General features: G+C 43.2%; 12 non-coding genes across 12 annotated transcripts; all 12 read right to left on the reverse strand.

Moving 5' to 3' along the window:
• Nucleotides 1-690: 690 nt before the first annotated feature.
• On the reverse strand, nt 691-881 carry LOC141211559 (U2 spliceosomal RNA). Its single transcript, XR_012281530.1, has one exon. It is a non-coding gene; the product is annotated as a U2 spliceosomal RNA (small nuclear RNA).
• Nucleotides 882-2,630: 1,749 nt separating this feature from the next.
• LOC141211465 (U2 spliceosomal RNA) lies at nt 2,631-2,821 on the reverse strand. The gene has a single exon (XR_012281439.1). It is a non-coding gene; the product is annotated as a U2 spliceosomal RNA (small nuclear RNA).
• Nucleotides 2,822-3,919: 1,098 nt separating this feature from the next.
• Nucleotides 3,920-4,110, reverse strand: LOC141211466 (U2 spliceosomal RNA). Its single transcript, XR_012281440.1, has one exon. It is a non-coding gene; the product is annotated as a U2 spliceosomal RNA (small nuclear RNA).
• Nucleotides 4,111-5,207: 1,097 nt separating this feature from the next.
• Nucleotides 5,208-5,398, reverse strand: LOC141211560 (U2 spliceosomal RNA). The gene has a single exon (XR_012281531.1). It is a non-coding gene; the product is annotated as a U2 spliceosomal RNA (small nuclear RNA).
• A 1,098-nt stretch (nt 5,399-6,496) lies between these two features.
• LOC141211695 (U2 spliceosomal RNA) lies at nt 6,497-6,692 on the reverse strand. The gene has a single exon (XR_012281641.1). It is a non-coding gene; the product is annotated as a U2 spliceosomal RNA (small nuclear RNA).
• A 6,387-nt stretch (nt 6,693-13,079) lies between these two features.
• Nucleotides 13,080-13,270, reverse strand: LOC141211140 (U2 spliceosomal RNA). The gene has a single exon (XR_012281125.1). It is a non-coding gene; the product is annotated as a U2 spliceosomal RNA (small nuclear RNA).
• A 1,115-nt stretch (nt 13,271-14,385) lies between these two features.
• Nucleotides 14,386-14,576, reverse strand: LOC141211540 (U2 spliceosomal RNA). The gene has a single exon (XR_012281512.1). It is a non-coding gene; the product is annotated as a U2 spliceosomal RNA (small nuclear RNA).
• A 1,115-nt stretch (nt 14,577-15,691) lies between these two features.
• Nucleotides 15,692-15,882, reverse strand: LOC141211578 (U2 spliceosomal RNA). Its single transcript, XR_012281549.1, has one exon. It is a non-coding gene; the product is annotated as a U2 spliceosomal RNA (small nuclear RNA).
• Nucleotides 15,883-16,997: 1,115 nt separating this feature from the next.
• LOC141211141 (U2 spliceosomal RNA) lies at nt 16,998-17,188 on the reverse strand. The gene has a single exon (XR_012281126.1). It is a non-coding gene; the product is annotated as a U2 spliceosomal RNA (small nuclear RNA).
• Nucleotides 17,189-18,303: 1,115 nt separating this feature from the next.
• LOC141211142 (U2 spliceosomal RNA) lies at nt 18,304-18,494 on the reverse strand. The gene has a single exon (XR_012281127.1). It is a non-coding gene; the product is annotated as a U2 spliceosomal RNA (small nuclear RNA).
• A 1,115-nt stretch (nt 18,495-19,609) lies between these two features.
• LOC141211143 (U2 spliceosomal RNA) lies at nt 19,610-19,800 on the reverse strand. The gene has a single exon (XR_012281128.1). It is a non-coding gene; the product is annotated as a U2 spliceosomal RNA (small nuclear RNA).
• Nucleotides 19,801-20,915: 1,115 nt separating this feature from the next.
• LOC141211144 (U2 spliceosomal RNA) lies at nt 20,916-21,106 on the reverse strand. The gene has a single exon (XR_012281129.1). It is a non-coding gene; the product is annotated as a U2 spliceosomal RNA (small nuclear RNA).
• Between the last annotated feature and the right edge of the window lie 311 nt (nt 21,107-21,417).

The raw sequence follows: 21,417 nt of genomic DNA on the forward strand, positions 1-21,417 counted from the left end.
TGTTCCATTGCCACATTCCATCTACTGCAGGCAGGATACCTGGCTGGTTGAACGGCACTGAGAAGCTCACAGAGACCGCCATAAGCAACAGTTTAAAAGAATGCCACAGACTAATCAACCAAACTTTTTGGGTTGGGTTATTTTTTATAGTCTGCAGGCATTAAATGAAAGAAGTCAGTGTTCCACCAGAGGGAGACAACGTTTCAGAAAAGGCATTGGAGCAAGCCAAAAAAGACATTTTAAGTGCAGCAGAGTAACCAGCGCACATACCTGTTAGCTCAGGTGAGTTTAAATGGCTGCTGTTGATAACAAGGGCATTTGCTAAATAGATGGTGTGTGTGCAACAATATACTGAAAGAACAATTATATTGTGCAGCTTATCTCACCACCTGTAATTAGTTAGGTGAAAGCTCCAAAATGCTTGCCTAATATGGCTGTTTATCCAAAAGGAAGTAAAGAGGGAGAGCTAGATAGATAGCATTGCATTACAGTACATGGCTATGCAATGCAGAGTTGCTGAAGTTGAACCAAAATGAGTTTGTCATCTGGCTTCTGCAACTTTTAACATGAAAAATACAATGAGGAGAAGAAAAGCAAAGCCAAAAAGTCCATCCAAAAATCCGACAAACAAGCAAAAGCAACAAAAAGCATTGAATTCAATTCTTTCTGATTTTAGAAACTGCATTAAAGAATGAGTGCACTGGTTCTGGAAATGCTGCAATACCAGGTCAATGCGTGGAGTGGACAGAGCAAGCTCTTTTACCATCTCCCTGTTCTAAAAATCCATTTAATATATGGTCCCCAGATAGGGGACGTATCAGATATTAAACTGATAAGAACAGATACTACACTTGATCTTAGCCAAAAGGCCGAGAAGCGATAACCAGAATTGGTTTCGGCCTACGGTGCCACCCTCGGATCCTAAAAAGTCCATTTGTGGAGATGGCCACCTGGACTCTCGTTAAGAAGACATGTTGTCAACCTCTAGATCCCTTACATGCCTGCACTTTTCGGCTTGCTGCTGCAGCAATCCACGCGTTTTAGATCTGCATGACTCCAACTATTTTAGCACAGCACCCTCACCCCCTGCTGTTCCCACCCGCCTCAACACCGGTGGAAGGGAGGAGAACCAATTAAGGGGGGGACGAGCAGCTGTCTACCCTTAGCAGGAGTGTTGCTGATTACTTACCTTTCCTGCTGCTGCTGGCTGTCCAGCAGCAGACTGAAGGTGGCTGCTGCCGTGCGCTGGTATATAAAGGCTCAGAGCCTATTATGACAGGCGCAGCCAGTGTTCCATTGCCACATTCCATCTACTGCAGGCAGGATACCTGGCTGGTTGAACGGCACTGAGAAGCTCACAGAGACCGCCATAAGCAACAGTTTAAAAGAATGCCACAGACTAATCAACCAAACTTTTTGGGTTGGGTTATTTTTTATAGTCTGCAGGCGTTAAATGAAAGAAGTCAGTGTTCCACCAGAGGGAGACAACGTTTCAGAAAAGGCATTGGAGCAAGCCATAAAAGACATTTTAAGTGCAGCAGAGTAACCAGCGCACATACCTGTTAGCTCAGGTGAGTTTAAATGGCTGCTGTTGATAACAAGGGCATTTGCTAAATAGATGGTGTGTATGCAACAATATACTGAAAGAACAATTATACTGTGCATCTTATCTCACCACATGTAATTAGTTAGGTGAAAGCTCCAAAATGCTTGCCTAATATGGCTGTTTATCCAAAAGGAAGTAAAGAGGGAGAGCTAGATAGATAGCATTGCATTACAGTACATTGCATTACAGTACAGTGCGATGCAGCAGCAAAAAAGGCAAATACAATTCTGGGATGTATTAACAGAAGCATACAGTCTAGATCACGTGAAGTCATTATCGGTCTTTACTCCTCTTTGGTCAGACCTCATCTGGAATACTGTGTACAGTTTTGGGCACCACATTTTAAAAAAGACATAGACAAACTGGAGCAAGTTCAGAGAAGAGCGACCAGAATGGTGACTGGTCTGCAAACCATGTCCTATGAGGAACGGTTGCAGGATTTGGGAATGTTTAGCTTGCAAAAAAGAAGACTGAGAGGAGACTTAATAGCTGTCTACAAATATGTCAAAGGCTGTCACATTGTAGAAGGATCATCTTTATTCTCATTTGCACAAGGAAAGACTAGAAGCAATGGGATGAAACTAAATGGGAGGAGACACAGATTAGATATTAGAAAAAACTTTTTGACAGTTAGGGTGATTAATGAGTGGAACAGGCTGCCACGAGAGGTGGTGAGTTCCCCTTCAATGGACGTCTTCAAACAGAGGCTGGACAGACATCTGTCTGAGATGATCTAGTGAATCCTGCTTTGAGCAGGGGGTTGGACCAGATGACCCAGGAGGTCCCTTCCAACTCTACCATTCTATGATTCTATGATTCTATGATTCTATGGCTATGCAATGCAGAGTTGCTGAAGTTGAACCAAAATGAGTTTGTCATCTGGCTTCTGCAACTTTTAACATGAAAAATACAATGAGGAGAAGAAAAGCAAAGCCAAAAAGTCCATCCAAAAATCCGACAAACAAGCAAAAGCAACAAAAAGCATTGAATTCAATTCTTTCTGATTTTAGAAACTGCATTAAAGAATGAGTGCACTGGTCCTGGAAATGCTGCAATACCAGGTCAATGCGTGGAGTGGACAGAGCAAGCTCTTTTACCATCTCCCTGTTCTAAAAATCCATTTAATATATGGTCCCCAGATAGGGGACGTATCAGATATTAAACTGATAAGAACAGATACTACACTTGATCTTAGCCAAAAGGCCGAGAAGCGATAACCAGAATTGGTTTCGGCCTACGGTGCCACCCTCGGATCCTGAAAAGTCCATTTGTGGAGATGGCCACCTGGACTCCCGTTAAGAAGACATGTTGTCAACCTCTAGATCCCTTACATGCCTGCACTTTTCGGCTTGCTGCTGCAGCAATCCACGCGTTTTAGATCTGCATGACTCCAACTATTTTAGCACAGCACCCTCACCCCCTGCTGTTCCCACCCGCCTCAACACCGGTGGAAGGAAGGAGAACCAATTAAGGGGGGGACGAGCAGCTGTCTACCCTTAGCAGGAGTGTTGCTGATTACTTACCTTTCCTGCTGCTGCTGGCTGTCCAGCAGCAGACTGAAGGTGGCTGCTGCCGTGCGCTGGTATATAAAGGCTCAGAGCCTATTATGACACGCGCAGCCAGTGTTCCATTGCCACATTCCATCTACTGCAGGCAGGATACCTGGCTGGTTGAACGGCACTGAGAAGCTCACAGAGACCGCCATAAGCAACAGTTTAAAAGAATGCCACAGACTAATCAACCAAACTTTTTGGGTTGGGTTATTTTTTATAGTCTGCAGGCGTTAAATGAAAGAAGTCAGTGTTCCACCAGAGGGAGACAATGTTTCAGAAAAGGCATTGGAGCAAGCCAAAAAAGACATTTTAAGTGCAGCAGAGTAACCAGCGCACATACCTGTTAGCTCAGGTGAGTTTAAATGGCTGCTGTTGATAACAAGGGCATTTGCTAAATAGATGGTGTGTGTACAACAATATACTGAAAGAACAATTATATTGTGCAGCTTATCTCACCACCTGTAATTAGTTAGGTGAAAGCTCCAAAATGCTTGCCTAATATGGCTGTTTATCCAAAAGGAAGTAAAGAGGGAGAGCTAGATAGATAGCATTGCATTACAGTACATGGCTATGCAATGCAGAGTTGCTGAAGTTGAACCAAAATGAGTTTGTCATCTGGCTTCTGCAACTTTTAACATGAAAAATACAATGAGGAGAAGAAAAGCAAAGCCAAAAAGTCCATCCAAAAATCCGACAAACAAGCAAAAGCAACAAAAAGCATTGAATTCAATTCTTTCTGATTTTAGAAACTGCATTAAAGAATGAGTGCACTGGTCCTGGAAATGCTGCAATACCAGGTCAATGCGTGGAGTGGACAGAGCAAGCTCTTTTACCATCTCCCTGTTCTAAAAATCCATTTAATATATGGTCCCCAGATAGGGGACGTATCAGATATTAAACTGATAAGAACAGATACTACACTTGATCTTAGCCAAAAGGCCGAGAAGCGATAACCAGAATTGGTTTCGGCCTACGGTGCCACCCTCGGATCCTGAAAAGTCCATTTGTGGAGATGGCCACCTGGACTCCCGTTAAGAAGACATGTTGTCAACCTCTAGATCCCTTACATGCCTGCACTTTTCGGCTTGCTGCTGCAGCAATCCACGCGTTTTAGATCTGCATGACTCCAACTATTTTAGCACAGCACCCTCACCCCCTGCTGTTCCCACCCGCCTCAACACCGGTGGAAGGGAGGAGAACCAATTAAGGGGGGGACGAGCAGCTGTCTACCCTTAGCAGGAGTGTTGCTGATTACTTACCTTTCCTGCTGCTGCTGGCTGTCCAGCAGCAGACTGAAGGTGGCTGCTGCCGTGCGCTGGTATATAAAGGCTCAGAGCCTATTATGACACGCGCAGCCAGTGTTCCATTGCCACATTCCATCTACTGCAGGCAGGATACCTGGCTGGTTGAACGGCACTGAGAAGCTCACAGAGACCGCCATAAGCAACAGTTTAAAAGAATGCCACAGACTAATCAACCAAACTTTTTGGGTTGGGTTATTTTTTATAGTCTGCAGGCGTTAAATGAAAGAAGTCAGTGTTCCACCAGAGGGAGACAACGTTTCAGAAAAAGCATTGGAGCAAGCCAAAAAAGACATTTTAAGTGCAGCAGAGTAACCAGCGCACATACCTGTTAGCTCAGGTGAGTTTAAATGGCTGCTGTTGATAACAAGGGCATTTGCTAAATAGATGGTGTGTGTGCAACAATATACTGAAAGAACAATTATATTGTGCAGCTTATCTCACCACCTGTAATTAGTTAGGTGAAACTCCAAAATGCTTGCCTAATATGGCTGTTTATCCAAAAGGAAGTAAAGAGGGAGAGCTAGATAGATAGCATTGCATTACAGTACATGGCTATGCAATGCAGAGTTGCTGAAGTTGAACCAAAATGAGTTTGTCATCTGGCTTCTGCAACTTTTAACATGAAAAATACAATGAGGAGAAGAAAAGCAAAGCCAAAAAGTCCATCCAAAAATCCGACAAAGAAGCAAAAGCAACAAAAAGCATTGAATTCAATTCTTTTTGATTTTAGAAACTGCATTAAAGAATGAGTGCACTGGTACTGGAAATGCTGCAATACCAGGTCAATGCGTGGAGTGGACAGAGCAAGCTCTTTTACCATCTCCCTGTTCTAAAAATCCATTTAATATATGGTCCCCAGATAGGGGACGTATCAGATATTAAACTGATAAGAACAGATACTACACTTGATCTTAGCCAAAAGGCCGAGAAGCGATAACCAGAATTGGTTTCGGCCTACAGTGCCACCCTCGGATCCTGAAAAGTCCATTTGTGGAGATGGCCACCTGGACTCCCGTTAAGAAGACATGTTGTCAACCTCTAGATCCCTTACATGCCTGCACTTTTCGGCTTGCTGCTGCAGTAATCCACGCGTTTTAGATCTGCATGACTCCAACTATTTTAGCACAGCACCCTCAACCCCTGCTGTTCCCACCCGCCTCAACACCGGTGGAAGGGAGGAGAACCAATTAAGGGGGGGACGAGCAGCTGTCTACCCTTAGCAGGAGTGTTGCTGATTACTTACCTTTCCTGCTGCTGCTGGCTGTCCAGCAGCAGACTGAAGGTGGCTGCTGCCGTGCGCTGGTATATAAAGGCTCAGAGCCTATTATGACACGCGCAGCCAGTGTTCCATTGCCACATTCCATCTACTGCAGGCAGGATACCTGGCTGGTTGAACGGCACTGAGAAGCTCACAGAGACCGCCATAAGCAACAGTTTAAAAGAATGCCACAGACTAATCAACCAAACTTTTTGGGTTGGGTTATTTTTTATAGTCTGCAGGCGTTAAATGAAAGAAGTCAGTGTTCCACCAGAGGGAGACAACGTTTCAGAAAAGGCATTGGAGCAAGCCAAAAAAGACACTTTAAGTGCAGCAGAGTAACCAGCGCACATACCTGTTAGCTCAGGTGAGTTTAAATGGCTGCTGTTGATAACAAGGGCATTTGCTAAATAGATGGTGTGTGTACAACAATATACTGAAAGAACAATTATATTCTGCAGCTTATCTCACCACCTGTAATTAGTTAGGTGAAAGCTCCAAAATGCTTGCCTAATATGGCTGTTTATCCAAAAGGAAGTAAAGAGGGAGAGCTAGATAGATAGCATTGCATTACAGTACATGGCTATGCAATGCAGAGTTGCTGAAGTTGAACCAAAATGAGTTTGTCATCTGGCTTCTGCAACTTTTAACATGAAAAATACAATGAGGAGAAGAAAAGCAAAGCCAAAAAGTCCATCCAAAAATCCGACAAACAAGCAAAAGCAACAAAAAGCATTGAATTCAATTCTTTCTGATTTTAGAAACTGCATTAAAGAATGAGTGCACTGGTCCTGGAAATGTTGCAATACCAGGTCAATGCGTGGAGTGGACAGAGCAAGCTCTTTTACCATCTCCCTGTTCTAAAAATCCATTTAATATATGGTCCCCAGATAGGGGACGTATCAGATATTAAACTGATAAGAACAGATTTTTTTTAATTTGGCTATCCCCCACATGGGGATAAAAACCGTTTATTTAAAATTTAACAAATTACAGAAATAAAACCATTACATCCACATTACACTTTCGGGACTTCAAAGAAAAATAAAAATTCCATCACAGCAAATTTTACAAGACTTCAAATATTCCATAGGTTAAAAAGCCATTTGCCTGCCAACGTTACATTCTTTTTCCTGTCCAATAAATAGTATATGTACATTTCACTTTTACAAAAGGCTAAAACATCATCTACTGGTAACATTTCATGTTTAAAAACAGCAATATTTCTAGCATTCCAGAGCGCTATCTTGGCACAATTCACTATCTTCCACGCCATTATTTTTTGGTCCATTGTTGGGCATTCCAGAAGACCATATAACACTGATGCAAAATTAAAGTCCTTGAGGTCCACCATTTTCTCCAGCAGGGAGATTAGTCTTCTCCAGAACTCTTTAGCAAAAGCACAAGTCCATAAAAGATGCTTCACTGTCTCTTCTTCTTGACAACCTTCTCTTGGGCAGATGGCAGACCTCACAAAACCTCTTCTGTACTGGAATGCCCGGCAAGGAAGACAGTGGTGTGCGCAGCTCCAAGACATGTCTTTCTGTACATTAAAAAGATAAGGGGCGTTAATCATTTTCCATATGTGTACAGTTTTGTCATCATCATAACGTTCAATATCACACAACGTCACATCAGTACTAATTTGTTTGAGTAGTGTCTTGCTGTTACATAGATCCCCTGTCTGTTTCTTATTCAAATTAAAATCAAGAATAATTTTCTTTAAAATCTCATAATGTGCAGGTAGGTTAAAAGCATAAGGAAAAGATAAAACCGTTTCAAACCAACCAAACCTTCTCATGAGAAAACCAGTGTTAAAACGCATAAAATAGGAAAGGTAATTATCTTTAAAAAGGGTTTTAAAACAGAAACAGAAAAAATGTATTAAAAGAAACTTATCTAAAACAGGGAAATCTTTCCCACCTTTAACCTTTGGCTTTGTCACAATTTCTCTTTTGAGTTTCTCCATTTTTGAGCCCCAAAAAAAGGTAAAACATACTTTTGTAATTCGTTTCAACAAATTTGTAGGAGGGGGGAACACCAAACTAAGATATAACAGGATAGGTAATATCACCATTTTTACAATCAGAACTTTACCTTCCATTGACAGCTTTCTCATATTCCACATGCAGATTTTCTGATTAATTTTCTGTGCTGCCGCATCCCTGCTATTAAAACCATTATTAGATTCATTAAAAGAAACACCTAAAATAGTGATGGAATCTGTAACTGCAATTGGTACATCATGTAAACTCATCCCCCCGACATTTAAAATATTACATTTAGTAAGATTAATTTTAAAACCGGAAACTGTACAAAAAGACTGAATTTGGCTTATCGTTTTTTGTATTGAAGGTACATCACATCCAAACACTGCTACATCATCCATATAGCTTACAACTTTAACTTGTAGACCGTTCCCTCCGGGTAAGGGTACTCCACATATTTGCTTATCCCGGCGTATTGTACATAAAAGGGGTTCTATAGCACATATAAAAAGCAGGGGGGACAAAGGGCAACCCTGCTTCACCCCTGATTTTAAAACTACCTCTTTTGTTTTAAAACCATTAACTAAAATCTTACTCGTACAATCATTATAAAAAGCTTTAAGAGACAATAAAAACCCACCCGGAATGCCCATTTTTTCTAAAACTTTAAAAAGATAAAAATGAGACACGCGGTCAAAAGCTTTCTCAAAATCCACCGCTAGGATTGACATCTTTGTCTTTCTGGTTTTTACATCTTCAATACAATCTTTCACCAGGTTTAAATTGTCCCAGATACTACGCCCAGGTACCCCGCATACCTGATTTGCATGAATTACTTTATGTATCACCTTTTTCAACCGATTTGCACAGATCTTAGCCATAATTTTGTAATCACTATTTAAAAGAGTTATCGGCCTCCAGTTTTTAAGATCCGTTTTGTCACCTTTTTTGTATAGTAGTGATACCTCACCTTTCTTCCATGAGTTGAGTAAAACCTTATTATTAAAAACTTCGGAAAACAAATTAAACAAATCATCTTTTAAAATATCATAAAAATTTATATAAAACTCTATGGGGATACCATCAGGGCCGGGCACTTTACCATTTTTAAAACTCTTCATGGTTTCTAAAATCTCTTCCTCACATAGAGGTTGGGATAAAAAACTTTGGGCATCAGCATCTAGGGTGGACTTGATCTCCCCCAGGAAAGTGTGTATTAAATCATGGTCTACAGTTTTTACATTAAAAAGATCATTAAAATAGACATTTACCTTATCCAATATAACGTTGATATTATTATCTCCATCTATGTTATCAATTATTGTTTTCGCCTGTTTGTTTTTCTTAAAAAAATACCTGGAACAAGTCTCATCCTCTTCTACGTGTTTTACCTTTGAACGAAAAATCAGTTCTTTTCCTTTTTGTTCCAACCACTTTGAAATTTCTCCTTTAAGACTCAATATATCATTACCTACATCCAGACCATTGTCTTTGAATTTGTACAATGTCTGTAACCTGATATTAAGAAAATTATAGATCTCAAACTTTTCTTTAGCTTTTTGTATGCTTTTCTTTATAAAGAAATCTTTAATGCTTATTTTCATTCTATCCCACCAGGAGCTAAAAGAAATATTGGGGTTTTTCCTTTTTCTACAGTTTACATAAAACTCAATAAAATCCGATAAAATTTGTGGATCTTTTAAAAGGGACACATTCAATTTCCAAGATTTCTTACCACATTTCTTCTTTCCATTAATCCTCACTCTAAAAGATAAAACCTTGTGATCTGAGAGAATATTAGTTAAAACTTCACATTTCACTGGCAGTATTTTTTCTGAACCTAAAACAAAATCTATCCTGGAGCTACATGTAGAATTGCTCCAGGTGAAACCAGCGTCTATAGGGCTATCCTTGTTACATTCTTTATACACATCAGTTAATTTACAATCATTTATAATATTGCTTAACATTCCAGATGTTTTGTCATAATTTCTACTCACGGAACCGGAGCGTCGGCTTTCGCCTTTTAAAATACAATTAAAATCACCTGCCAGGATAAAAGGTTCAGAAATGTTAATAAATAAAGGTAAAATTTCCAGCATATCAGCCCTTTCATTTTTATCAGGTGACCCATAAAAATTTAAAAACTGCCATCTTGTCCCATCAATAAAAGCCTTAACTAAAAGAATACGACCCGGTAAAATATCTTGGATAAAATCAATAGACACATTTCCCTTAAAAAGTATAGCTACCCCGGCTGATCCGGTTGCATTTGATCCAGACCAGACCGATGGACCATGTTTCCACTCTTCCTTATATTTTTTGTAAGAAATCTTATGAGGGATATGACATTCTTGTAAAAAGAAAACAGAAGCTGTAAAACAGGTTAAAAAATGTAAAACAGTAGCTCTTCTGGTCTTGGATCCTATGCCTCTCACATTGAGGGAAACACCACTAATGTCAGCCATCATAACAAATGGTTAGGAAGAAACAAAAACTGGACTTTACCTATCCGATGGACGGATCAGACCACTTGGACTTTCACCAACGCCCTCTTCTGAATCCACCGTTATCAAAGAGTCTTCATCATCGGAGAAGGAACATTCACTTAAATTAAGACCCGACGCTACTGGGGTGTAGCTCGGAAGGATATTGAGAGAAAGGTTACACTGGGTCTCCATAGGCTGACCATTTAGGTCCTCGTCAGGTGGGTCTCCGAGAGGCTCCGCACTCCCCTGCTGACCCGCAGAGGGTCGTAACACAGGGGCAGGCTGCGCACATGGCGGAGCCTCAGAGTCCCCGGAGGCAGCCAGGTTCGGGGCCCCACCTGGAGCAGCAGAGCCCCGGGACCTCGGGATTCCAGAGTCTACACCCCCGTGAGGGGATGTATCCATCTCCTCCCTATTAGCCACCTCCACGGAACCATTCTTTTTCTTATTATGAGACCTCACCAAATGCCACGTACCGCCCTCGCTCTCGTGAGACCCAGTGGGAATTTTGGGCTCGGTGTCAGCCTTTTGGCGCTCTTTTTTGGCCTTACCGACCGCCCCTTTATGATCTTTCTCAGCCTTCCTTTTAGCCTCCTTATGGTCTTTCAGCCAGCTCCTGGGCTCCTGTGAGTTACCTGTCATTGACTCGGAGGGATTGTTACTAGTTGAAGCGCCCTTATCACCTCCCGAGGCTCCAGGTTGTTGCTCCTCCTCCTGAGGGGTGGTCTGATTGGCCCGTCCATTCCCGGATGTCTTGGACTTCTCCTTTTGTTTTTGTTCATCCTCTCTGAACCTGTGAGGGCAAGAAAAATAGAAATGACCAGGTGTCCGACAAAAAGAGCATTTTTTTTCATTTGGGCACTCCTTTGTGTCATGTTCAGTACTGGCACAATTTCTACAAGTGGCACCACAACTATCCTTAGAGTGCCCATAGAGACCACAATACCTACAGAAAAGTGGCATTCCTGAGAAAAAAAAATCCCCATTAGTTTGCCCTATTTTAAATCGAGCTGGAGGAAGTCTCACACCTCCAGGGAATTTAGGGTCTCTTTCACATTTTACTAAAAACTTCCATTTTGAGGTCCAGATGTTAAACTCATTCAACACTTTCCCAATCAATTTCACACTTTTAAAATAAACTGACAAAAAGGAAATAACCTCTGGTGCTGTTATGAAGGGTGAGAAGATTTTCACAACCACCATCTTTACCTCATCCAGGACGTGCTCGATGATCTGAATCCCTTTTAGACCAGGGCTATTTTCTACCGACTTAACTCTGGACAAAACATCTTTGAAAATACCTTCGCCAGTAAAGGTTACATCATAATCTCCACGTCGAGGATAATCCTGGATAGAAAGGATTTCGTTGGTTCTGACGTGGAGCAGTTTCTCAAGCACGTCCTGGACTACATATCCCAGATTCCGTATATCGGAACCACCAGCCGTAAATCGGACCCTTATGGTGTTCTTAAGCCTCGCATATAGAGGCACGAGGTTGGGGTCAACCTCCATGGTATGGCGCAACAAAATGCAAATTGCAACCGCCTGCAATCTGCGCCTTCAGAGCTTTGAGATAAAGCACCTGAAGGCTGGGGGATCGCTGCCCGTTACCCTAGGACTAATCCCTCTCCCTAATAGCAGCAGGCAGGTGAAGCCCACCGAAGTGGACGATCCTGCCAGGCCAAGGAGAGGGGTACCTGAGTGCCCTTCAACTGAAACCTCCTGCTGTGAAGCACTTGGTCTCAGCCAAAAGGCCGAGAAGCGATAACCAGAATTGGTTTCAAACTACGGAGCCACCCAAGGATCCTGAAAAGTCCATTTGTGGAGATGAGCTCCTGGACTCCCGTTAAGAAGACATGTTGTCAACCTCTAGATCCCTTACATGCCTGCACTTTTCGGCTTGCTGCTGCTGCAATCCACGCGTTTTAGATCTGCATAACTCCACCTCTTTAAACACAGCACCTTCACCCCCTGCTGTTCCCACCCGCCTCAACACCGTTGGAAGGGAGGAGAACCAATTAAGGCGGGGGGTGGGGTGGAACGAGCAGCTGTCTACCCTTAGCAGGAGGGCTCCTGATTACATACCTCTCCTGCTGCTGCTGCTGCTGGCTGTCCAGCAGCAGACTGAAGGTGGCTGCTGCTGTGCACAGGTATATAAAGGCTCAGAGCCTATTATGACACGCGCAGCCAGCGTTCCATTGCCACATTCCATCTACTGCAGGCAGGATACCTGGCTGGCTGAATGTCGCTGAGAAGCTCACAGAGACCGCCATAAGCAACAGTTTAACAGAATGCCACAGACTAATCAACCAAACTTTTTGGGTTGGGTTCTCTTTTATAGTCTGCAGGCATTAAATGAAAGAAGTCAGTGTTCCAGCAGAAGGAGACAACGTTTCAGAAAAGGCATTGTAGCAAACCAAAAAAGAAATTTTAAGCGCAGCAGAGTAACCAGCGCACATACCTGTTAGCTCAGGTGAGTTTAAAAGGCTGCTGTTGATAACAAGGGCATTTGCTAAATAGATGGTGTGTGTGCAACAATATACTGAAAGGTCAATTATATTGTGCAGCTTATCTCACCACCTGTAGTTATTTAGGTGAAAGCTCCAAAATGCTTGCCTAATATGTCTGTTTATCCAAAAGGAAGTAAAAAGGGAGAGCTAGAAAGATAGCATTGCATCACATTACATGGCAATGCAATGCACAGTTGCTGAAGTTGAACCAAAATGAGCTTGTAATCTGGCTTCTGCAACTTTGAACATGAAAAATCCAATGAGGAGAAGAAAAGCAAAGCCAAAGAGTCCATCCCAAAATCCGACAAACAAGCAAAATGAACAAAAAACATTGAATTCAATTCTTTCTGATTTTAGAAACTGCATTAAAGAAGGGGTGCACCGGTCCTGGAGATACTGCAATACCAGGTCAATGCGTGGAGTGGACAGAGCAAGCTCTTTTTCCATCTCCCTGTTCTAAAAATCCATTTAATATATGGTCCCCAGATAGGGGACGTATCAGATATTAAACTGATAAGAACAGATACTACACTTGATCTTAGCCAAAAGGCCGAGAAGCGATAACCAGAATTGGTTTCAAACTACGGAGCCACCCAAGGATCCTGAAAAGTCCATTTGTGGAGATGAGCTCCTGGACTCCCGTTAAGAAGACATGTTGTCAACCTCTAGATCCCTTACATGCCTGCACTTTTCGGCTTGCTGCTGCTGCAATCCACGCATTTTAGATCTGCATAACTCCACCTCTTTAAACACAGCACCTTCACCCCCTGCTGTTCCCACCCGCCTCAACACCGTTGGAAGGGAGGAGAACCAATTAAGGCGGGGGGTGGGGTGGAACGAGCAGCTGTCTACCCTTAGCAGGAGGGCTCCTGATTACATACCTCTCCTGCTGCTGCTGCTGCTGGCTGTCCAGCAGCAGACTGAAGGTGGCTGCTGCTGTGCACAGGTATATAAAGGCTCAGAGCCTATTATGACACGCGCAGCCAGCGTTCCATTGCCACATTCCATCTACTGCAGGCAGGATACCTGGCTGGCTGAATGTCGCTGAGAAGCTCACAGAGACCGCCATAAGCAACAGTTTAACAGAATGCCACAGACTAATCAACCAAACTTTTTGGGTTGGGTTCTCTTTTATAGTCTGCAGGCATTAAATGAAAGAAGTCAGTGTTCCAGCAGAAGGAGACAACGTTTCAGAAAAGGCATTGTAGCAAACCAAAAAAGAAATTTTAAGCGCAGCAGAGTAACCAGCGCACATACCTGTTAGCTCAGGTGAGTTTAAAAGGCTGCTGTTGATAACAAGGGCATTTGCTAAATAGATGGTGTGTGTGCAACAATATACTGAAAGGTCAATTATATTGTGCAGCTTATCTCACCACCTGTAGTTATTTAGGTGAAAGCTCCAAAATGCTTGCCTAATATGTCTGTTTATCCAAAAGGAAGTAAAAAGGGAGAGCTAGAAAGATAGCATTGCATCACATTACATGGCAATGCAATGCACAGTTGCTGAAGTTGAACCAAAATGAGCTTGTAATCTGGCTTCTGCAACTTTGAACATGAAAAATCCAATGAGGAGAAGAAAAGCAAAGCCAAAGAGTCCATCCCAAAATCCGACAAACAAGCAAAATGAACAAAAAACATTGAATTCAATTCTTTCTGATTTTAGAAACTGCATTAAAGAAGGGGTGCACCGGTCCTGGAGATACTGCAATACCAGGTCAATGCGTGGAGTGGACAGAGCAAGCTCTTTTTCCATCTCCCTGTTCTAAAAATCCATTTAATATATGGTCCCCAGATAGGGGACGTATCAGATATTAAATTGATAAGAACAGATACTACACTTGATCTTAGCCAAAAGGCCGAGAAGCGATAACCAGAATTGGTTTCAAACTACGGAGCCACCCAAGGATCCTGAAAAGTCCATTTGTGGAGATGAGCTCCTGGACTCCCGTTAAGAAGACATGTTGTCAACCTCTAGATCCCTTACATGCCTGCACTTTTCGGCTTGCTGCTGCTGCAATCCACGCGTTTTAGATCTGCATAACTCCACCTCTTTAAACACAGCATCTTCACCCCCTGCTGTTCCCACCCGCCTCAACACCGTTGGAAGGGAGGAGAACCAATTAAGGCGGGGGGTGGGGTGGAACGAGCAGCTGTCTACCCTTAGCAGGAGGGCTCCTGATTACATACCTCTCCTGCTGCTGCTGCTGCTGGCTGTCCAGCAGCAGACTGAAGGTGGCTGCTGCTGTGCACAGGTATATAAAGGCTCAGAGCCTATTATGACACGCGCAGCCAGCGTTCCATTGCCACATTCCATCTACTGCAGGCAGGATACCTGGCTGGCTGAATGTCGCTGAGAAGCTCACAGAGACCGCCATAAGCAACAGTTTAACAGAATGCCACAGACTAATCAACCAAACTTTTTGGGTTGGGTTCTCTTTTATAGTCTGCAGGCATTAAATTAAAGAAGTCAGTGTTCCAGCAGAAGGAGACAACGTTTCAGAAAAGGCATTGTAGCAAACCAAAAAAGAAATTTTAAGCGCAGCAGAGTAACAAGCGCACATACCTGTTAGCTCAGGTGAGTTTAAAAGGCTGCTGTTGATAACAAGGGCATTTGCTAAATAGATGGTGTGTGTGCAACAATATACTGAAAGGTCAATTATATTGTGCAGCTTATCTCACCACCTGTAGTTATTTAGGTGAAAGCTCCAAAATGCTTGCCTAATATGTCTGTTTATCCAAAAGGAAGTAAAAAGGGAGAGCTAGAAAGATAGCATTGCATCACATTACATGGCAATGCAATGCACAGTTGCTGAAGTTGAACCAAAATGAGCTTGTAATCTGGCTTCTGCAACTTTGAACATGAAAAATCCAATGAGGAGAAGAAAAGCAAAGCCAAAGAGTCCATCCCAAAATCCGACAAACAAGCAAAATGAACAAAAAACATTGAATTCAATTCTTTCTGATTTTAGAAACTGCATTAAAGAAGGGGTGCACCGGTCCTGGAGATACTGCAATACCAGGTCAATGCGTGGAGTGGACAGAGCAAGCTCTTTTTCCATCTCCCTGTTCTAAAAATCCATTTAATATATGGTCCCCAGATAGGGGATGTATCAGATATTAAACTGATAAGAACAGATACTACACTTGATCTTAGCCAAAAGGCCGATAAGCGATAACCAGAATTGGTTTCAAACTACGGAGCCACCCAAGGATCCTGAAAAGTCCATTTGTGGAGATGAGCTCCTGGACTCCCGTTAAGAAGACATGTTGTCAACCTCTAGATCCCTTACATGCCTGCACTTTTCGGCTTGCTGCTGCTGCAATCCACGCGTTTTAGATCTGCATAACTCCACCTCTTTAAACACAGCACCTTCACCCCCTGCTGTTCCCACCCGCCTCAACACCGTTGGAAGGGAGGAGAACCAATTAAGGCGGGGGGTGGGGTGGAACGAGCAGCTGTCTACCCTTAGCAGGAGGGCTCCTGATTACATACCTCTCCTGCTGCTGCTGCTGCTGGCTGTCCAGCAGCAGACTGAAGGTGGCTGCTGCTGTGCACAGGTATATAAAGGCTCAGAGCCTATTATGACACGCGCAGCCAGCGTTCCATTGCCACATTCCATCTACTGCAGGCAGGATACCTGGCTGGCTGAATGTCGCTGAGAAGCTCACAGAGACCGCCATAAGCAACAGTTTAACAGAATGCCACAGACTAATCAACCAAACTTTTTGGGTTGGGTTCTCTTTTATAGTCTGCAGGCATTAAATGAAAGAAGTCAGTGTTCCAGCAGAAGGAGACAACGTTTCAGAAAAGGCATTGTAGCAAACCAAAAAAGAAATTTTAAGCGCAGCAGAGTAACCAGCGCACATACCTGTTAGCTCAGGTGAGTTTAAAAGGCTGCTGTTGATAACAAGGGCATTTGCTAAATAGATGGTGTGTGTGCAACAATATACTGAAAGGTCAATTATATTGTGCAGCTTATCTCACCACCTGTAGTTATTTAGGTGAAAGCTCCAAAATGCTTGCCTAATATGTCTGTTTATCCAAAAGGAAGTAAAAAGGGAGAGCTAGAAAGATAGCATTGCATCACATTACATGGCAATGCAATGCACAGTTGCTGAAGTTGAACCAAAATGAGCTTGTAATCTGGCTTCTGCAACTTTGAACATGAAAAATCCAATGAGGAGAAGAAAAGCAAAGCCAAAGAGTCCATCCCAAAATCCGACAAACAAGCAAAATGAACAAAAAACATTGAATTCAATTCTTTCTGATTTTAGAAACTGCATTAAAGAAGGGGTGCACCGGTCCTGGAGATACTGCAATACCAGGTCAATGCGTGGAGTGGACAGAGCAAGCTCTTTTTCCATCTCCCTGTTCTAAAAATCCATTTAATATATGGTCCCCAGATAGGGGACGTATCAGATATTAAACTGATAAGAACAGATACTACACTTGATCTTAGCCAAAAGGCCGAGAAGCGATAACCAGAATTGGTTTCAAACTACGGAGCCACCCAAGGATCCTGAAAAGTCCATTTGTGGAGATGAGCTCCTGGACTCCCGTTAAGAAGACATGTTGTCAACCTCTAGATCCCTTACATGCCTGCACTTTTCGGCTTGCTGCTGCTGCAATCCACGCGTTTTAGATCTGCATAACTCCACCTCTTTAAACACAGCACCTTCACCCCCTGCTGTTCCCACCCGCCTCAACACCGTTGGAAGGGAGGAGAACCAATTAAGGCGGGGGGTGGGGTGGAACGAGCAGCTGTCTACCCTTAGCAGGAGGGCTCCTGATTACATACCTCTCCTGCTGCTGCTGCTGCTGGCTGTCCAGCAGCAGACTGAAGGTGGCTGCTGCTGTGCACAGGTATATAAAGGCTCAGAGCCTATTATGACACGCGCAGCCAGCGTTCCATTGCCACATTCCATCTACTGCAGGCAGGATACCTGGCTGGCTGAATGTCGCTGAGAAGCTCACAGAGACCGCCATAAGCAACAGTTTAACAGAATGCCACAGACTAATCAACCAAACTTTTTGGGTTGGGTTCTCTTTTATAGTCTGCAGGCATTAAATGAAAGAAGTCAGTGTTCCAGCAGAAGGAGACAACGTTTCAGAAAAGGCATTGTAGCAAACCAAAAAAGAAATTTTAAGCGCAGCAGAGTAACCAGCGCACATACCTGTTAGCTCAGGTGAGTTTAAAAGGCTGCTGTTGATAACAAGGGCATTTGCTAAATAGATGGTGTGTGTGCAACAATATACTGAAAGGTCAATTATATTGTGCAGCTTATCTCACCACCTGTAGTTATTTAGGTGAAAGCTCCAAAATGCTTGCCTAATATGTCTGTTTATCCAAAAGGAAGTAAAAAGGGAGAGCTAGAAAGATAGCATTGCATCACATTACATGGCAATGCAATGCACAGTTGCTGAAGTTGAACCAAAATGAGCTTGTAATCTGGCTTCTGCAACTTTGAACATGAAAAATCCAATGAGGAGAAGAAAAGCAAAGCCAAAGAGTCCATCCCAAAATCCGACAAACAAGCAAAATGAACAAAAAACATTGAATTCAATTCTTTCTGATTTTAGAAACTGCATTAAAGAAGGGGTGCACCGGTCCTGGAGATACTGCAATACCAGGTCAATGCGTGGAGTGGACAGAGCAAGCTCTTTTTCCATCTCCCTGTTCTAAAAATCCATTTAATATATGGTCCCCAGATAGGGGACGTATCAGATATTAAACTGATAAGAACAGATACTACACTTGATCTTAGCCAAAAGGCCGAGAAGCGATAACCAGAATTGGTTTCAAACTACGGAGCCACCCAAGGATCCTGAAAAGTCCATTTGTGGAGATGAGCTCCTGGACTCCCGTTAAGAAGACATGTTGTCAACCTCTAGATCCCTTACATGCCTGCACTTTTCGGCTTGCTGCTGCTGCAATCCACGCGTTTTAGATCTGCATAACTCCACCTCTTTAAACACAGCACCTTCACCCCCTGCTGTTCCCACCCGCCTCAACACCGTTGGAAGGGAGGAGAACCAATTAAGGCGGGGGGTGGGGTGGAACGAGCAGCTGTCTACCCTTAGCAGGAGGGCTCCTGATTACATACCTCTCCTGCTGCTGCTGCTGCTGGCTGTCCAGCAGCAGACTGAAGGTGGCTGCTGCTGTGCACAGGTATATAAAGGCTCAGAGCCTATTATGACACGCGCAGCCAGCGTTCCATTGCCACATTCCATCTACTGCAGGCAGGATACCTGGCTGGCTGAATGTCGCTGAGAAGCTCACAGAGACCGCCATAAGCAACAGTTTAACAGAATGCCACAGACTAATCAACCAAACTTTTTGGGTTGGGTTCTCTTTTATAGTCTGCAGGCATTAAATGAAAGAAGTCAGTGTTCCAGCAGAAGGAGACAACGTTTCAGAAAAGGCATTGTAGCAAACCAAAAAAGAAATTTTAAGCGCAGCAGAGTAACCAGCGCACATACCTGTTAGCTCAGGTGAGTTTAAAAGGCTGCTGTTGATAACAAGGGCATTTGCTAAATAGATGGTGTGTGTGCAACAATATACTGAAAGGTCAATTATATTGTGCAGCTTATCTCACCACCTGTAGTTATTTAGGTGAAAGCTCCAAAATGCTTGCCTAATATGTCTGTTTATCCAAAAGGAAGTAAAAAGGGAGAGCTAGAAAGATAGCATTGCATCACATTACATGGCAATGCAATGCACAGTTGCTGAAGTTGAACCAAAATGAGCTTGTAATCTGGCTTCTGCAACTTTGAACATGAAAAATCCAATGAGGAGAAGAAAAGCAAAGCCAAAGAGTCCATCCCAAAATCCGACAAACAAGCAAAATGAATAAAAAACATTGAATTCAATTCTTTCTGATTTTAGAAACTGCATTAAAGAAGGGGTGCACCGGTCCTGGAGATACTGCAATACCAGGTCAATGCGTGGAGTGGACAGAGCAAGCTCTTTTTCCATCTCCCTGTTCTAAAAATCCATTTAATATATGGTCCCCAGATAGGGGACGTATCAGATATTAAACTGATAAGAACAGATACTACACTTGATCTTAGCCAAAAGGCCGAGAAGCGATAACCAGAATTGGTTTCAAACTACGGAGCCACCCAAGGATCCTGAAAAGTCCATTTGTGGAGATGAGCTCCTGGACTCCCGTTAAGAAGACATGTTGTCAACCTCTAGATCCCTTACATGCCTGCACTTTTCGGCTTGCTGCTGCTGCAATCCACGCGTTTTAGATCTGCATAACTCCACCTCTTTAAACACAGCACCTTCACCCCCTGCTGTTCCCACCCGCCTCAACACCGTTGGAAGGGAGGAGAACCAATTAAGGCGGGGGGTGGGGTGGAACGAGCAGCTGTCTACCCTTAGCAGGAGGGCTCCTGATTACATACCTCTCCTGCTGCTGCTGCTGCTGGCTGTCCAGCAGCAGACTGAAGGTGGCTGCTGCTGTGCACAGGTATATAAAGGCTCAGAGCCTATTATGACACGCGCAGCCAGCGTTCCATTGCCACATTCCATCTACTGCAGGCAGGATACCTGGCTGGCTGAATGTCGCTGAGAAGCTCACAGAGACCGCCATAAGCAACAGTTTAACAGAATGCCACAGACTAATCAACCAAACTTTTTGGGTTGGGTTCTCTTTTATAGTCTGCAGGCATTAAATGAAAGAAGTCAGTGTTCCAGCAGAAGGAGACAACGTTTCAGAAAAGGCATTGTAGCAAACCAAAAAAGAAATTTTAAGCGCAGCAGAGTAACCAGCGCACATACCTGTTAGCTCAGGTGAGTTTAAAAGGCTGCTGTTGATAACAAGGGCATTTGCTAAATAGATGGTGTGTGTGCAACAATATACTGAAAGGTCAATTATATTGTGCAGCTTATCTCACCACCTGTAGTTATTTAGGTGAAAGCTCCAAAATGCTTGCCTAATATGTCTGTTTATCCAAAAGGAAGTAAAAAGGGAGAGCTAGAAAGATAGCATTGCATCACATTACATGGCAATGCAATGCACAGTTGCTGAAGTTGAACCAAAATGAGCTTGTAATCTGGCTTCTGCAACTTTGAACATGAAAAATCCAATGAGGAGAAGAAAAGCAAAGCCAAAGAGTCCATCCCAAAATCCGACAAACAAGCAAAATGAACAAAAAACATTGAATTCAATTCTTTCTGATTTTAGAAACTGCATTAAAGAAGGGGTGCACCGGTCCTGGAGATACTGCAATACCAGGTCAATGCGTGGAGTGGACAGAGCAAGCTCTTTTTCCATCTCCCTGTTCTAAAAATCCATTTAATATATGGTCCCCAGATAGGGGACGTATCAGATATTAAACTGATAAGAACAGATACTACACTTGATCTTAGCCAAAAGGCCGAGAAGCGATAACCAGAATTGGTTTCAAACTACGGAGCCACCCAAGGATCCTGAAAAGTCCATTTGTGGAGATGAGCTCCTGGACTCCCGTTAAGAAGACATGTTGTCAACCTCTAGATCCCTTACATGCCTGCACTTTTCGGCTTGCTGCTGCTGCAATCCACGCGTTTTAGATCTGCATAACTCCACCTCTTTAAACACAGCACCTTCACCCCCTGCTGTTCCCACCCGCCTCAACACCGTTGGAAGGGAGGAGAACCAATTAAGGCGGGGGGTGGGGTGGAACGAGCAGCTGTCTACCCTTAGCAGGAGGGCTCCTGA

This window comes from Phyllobates terribilis, unplaced genomic scaffold (genome assembly GCF_046119375.1).
Source record: "Phyllobates terribilis strain yellow unplaced genomic scaffold, ASM4611937v1 Scaffold_170__1_contigs__length_4071412, whole genome shotgun sequence".
NCBI lineage: Eukaryota > Metazoa > Chordata > Amphibia > Anura > Dendrobatidae > Phyllobates > Phyllobates terribilis.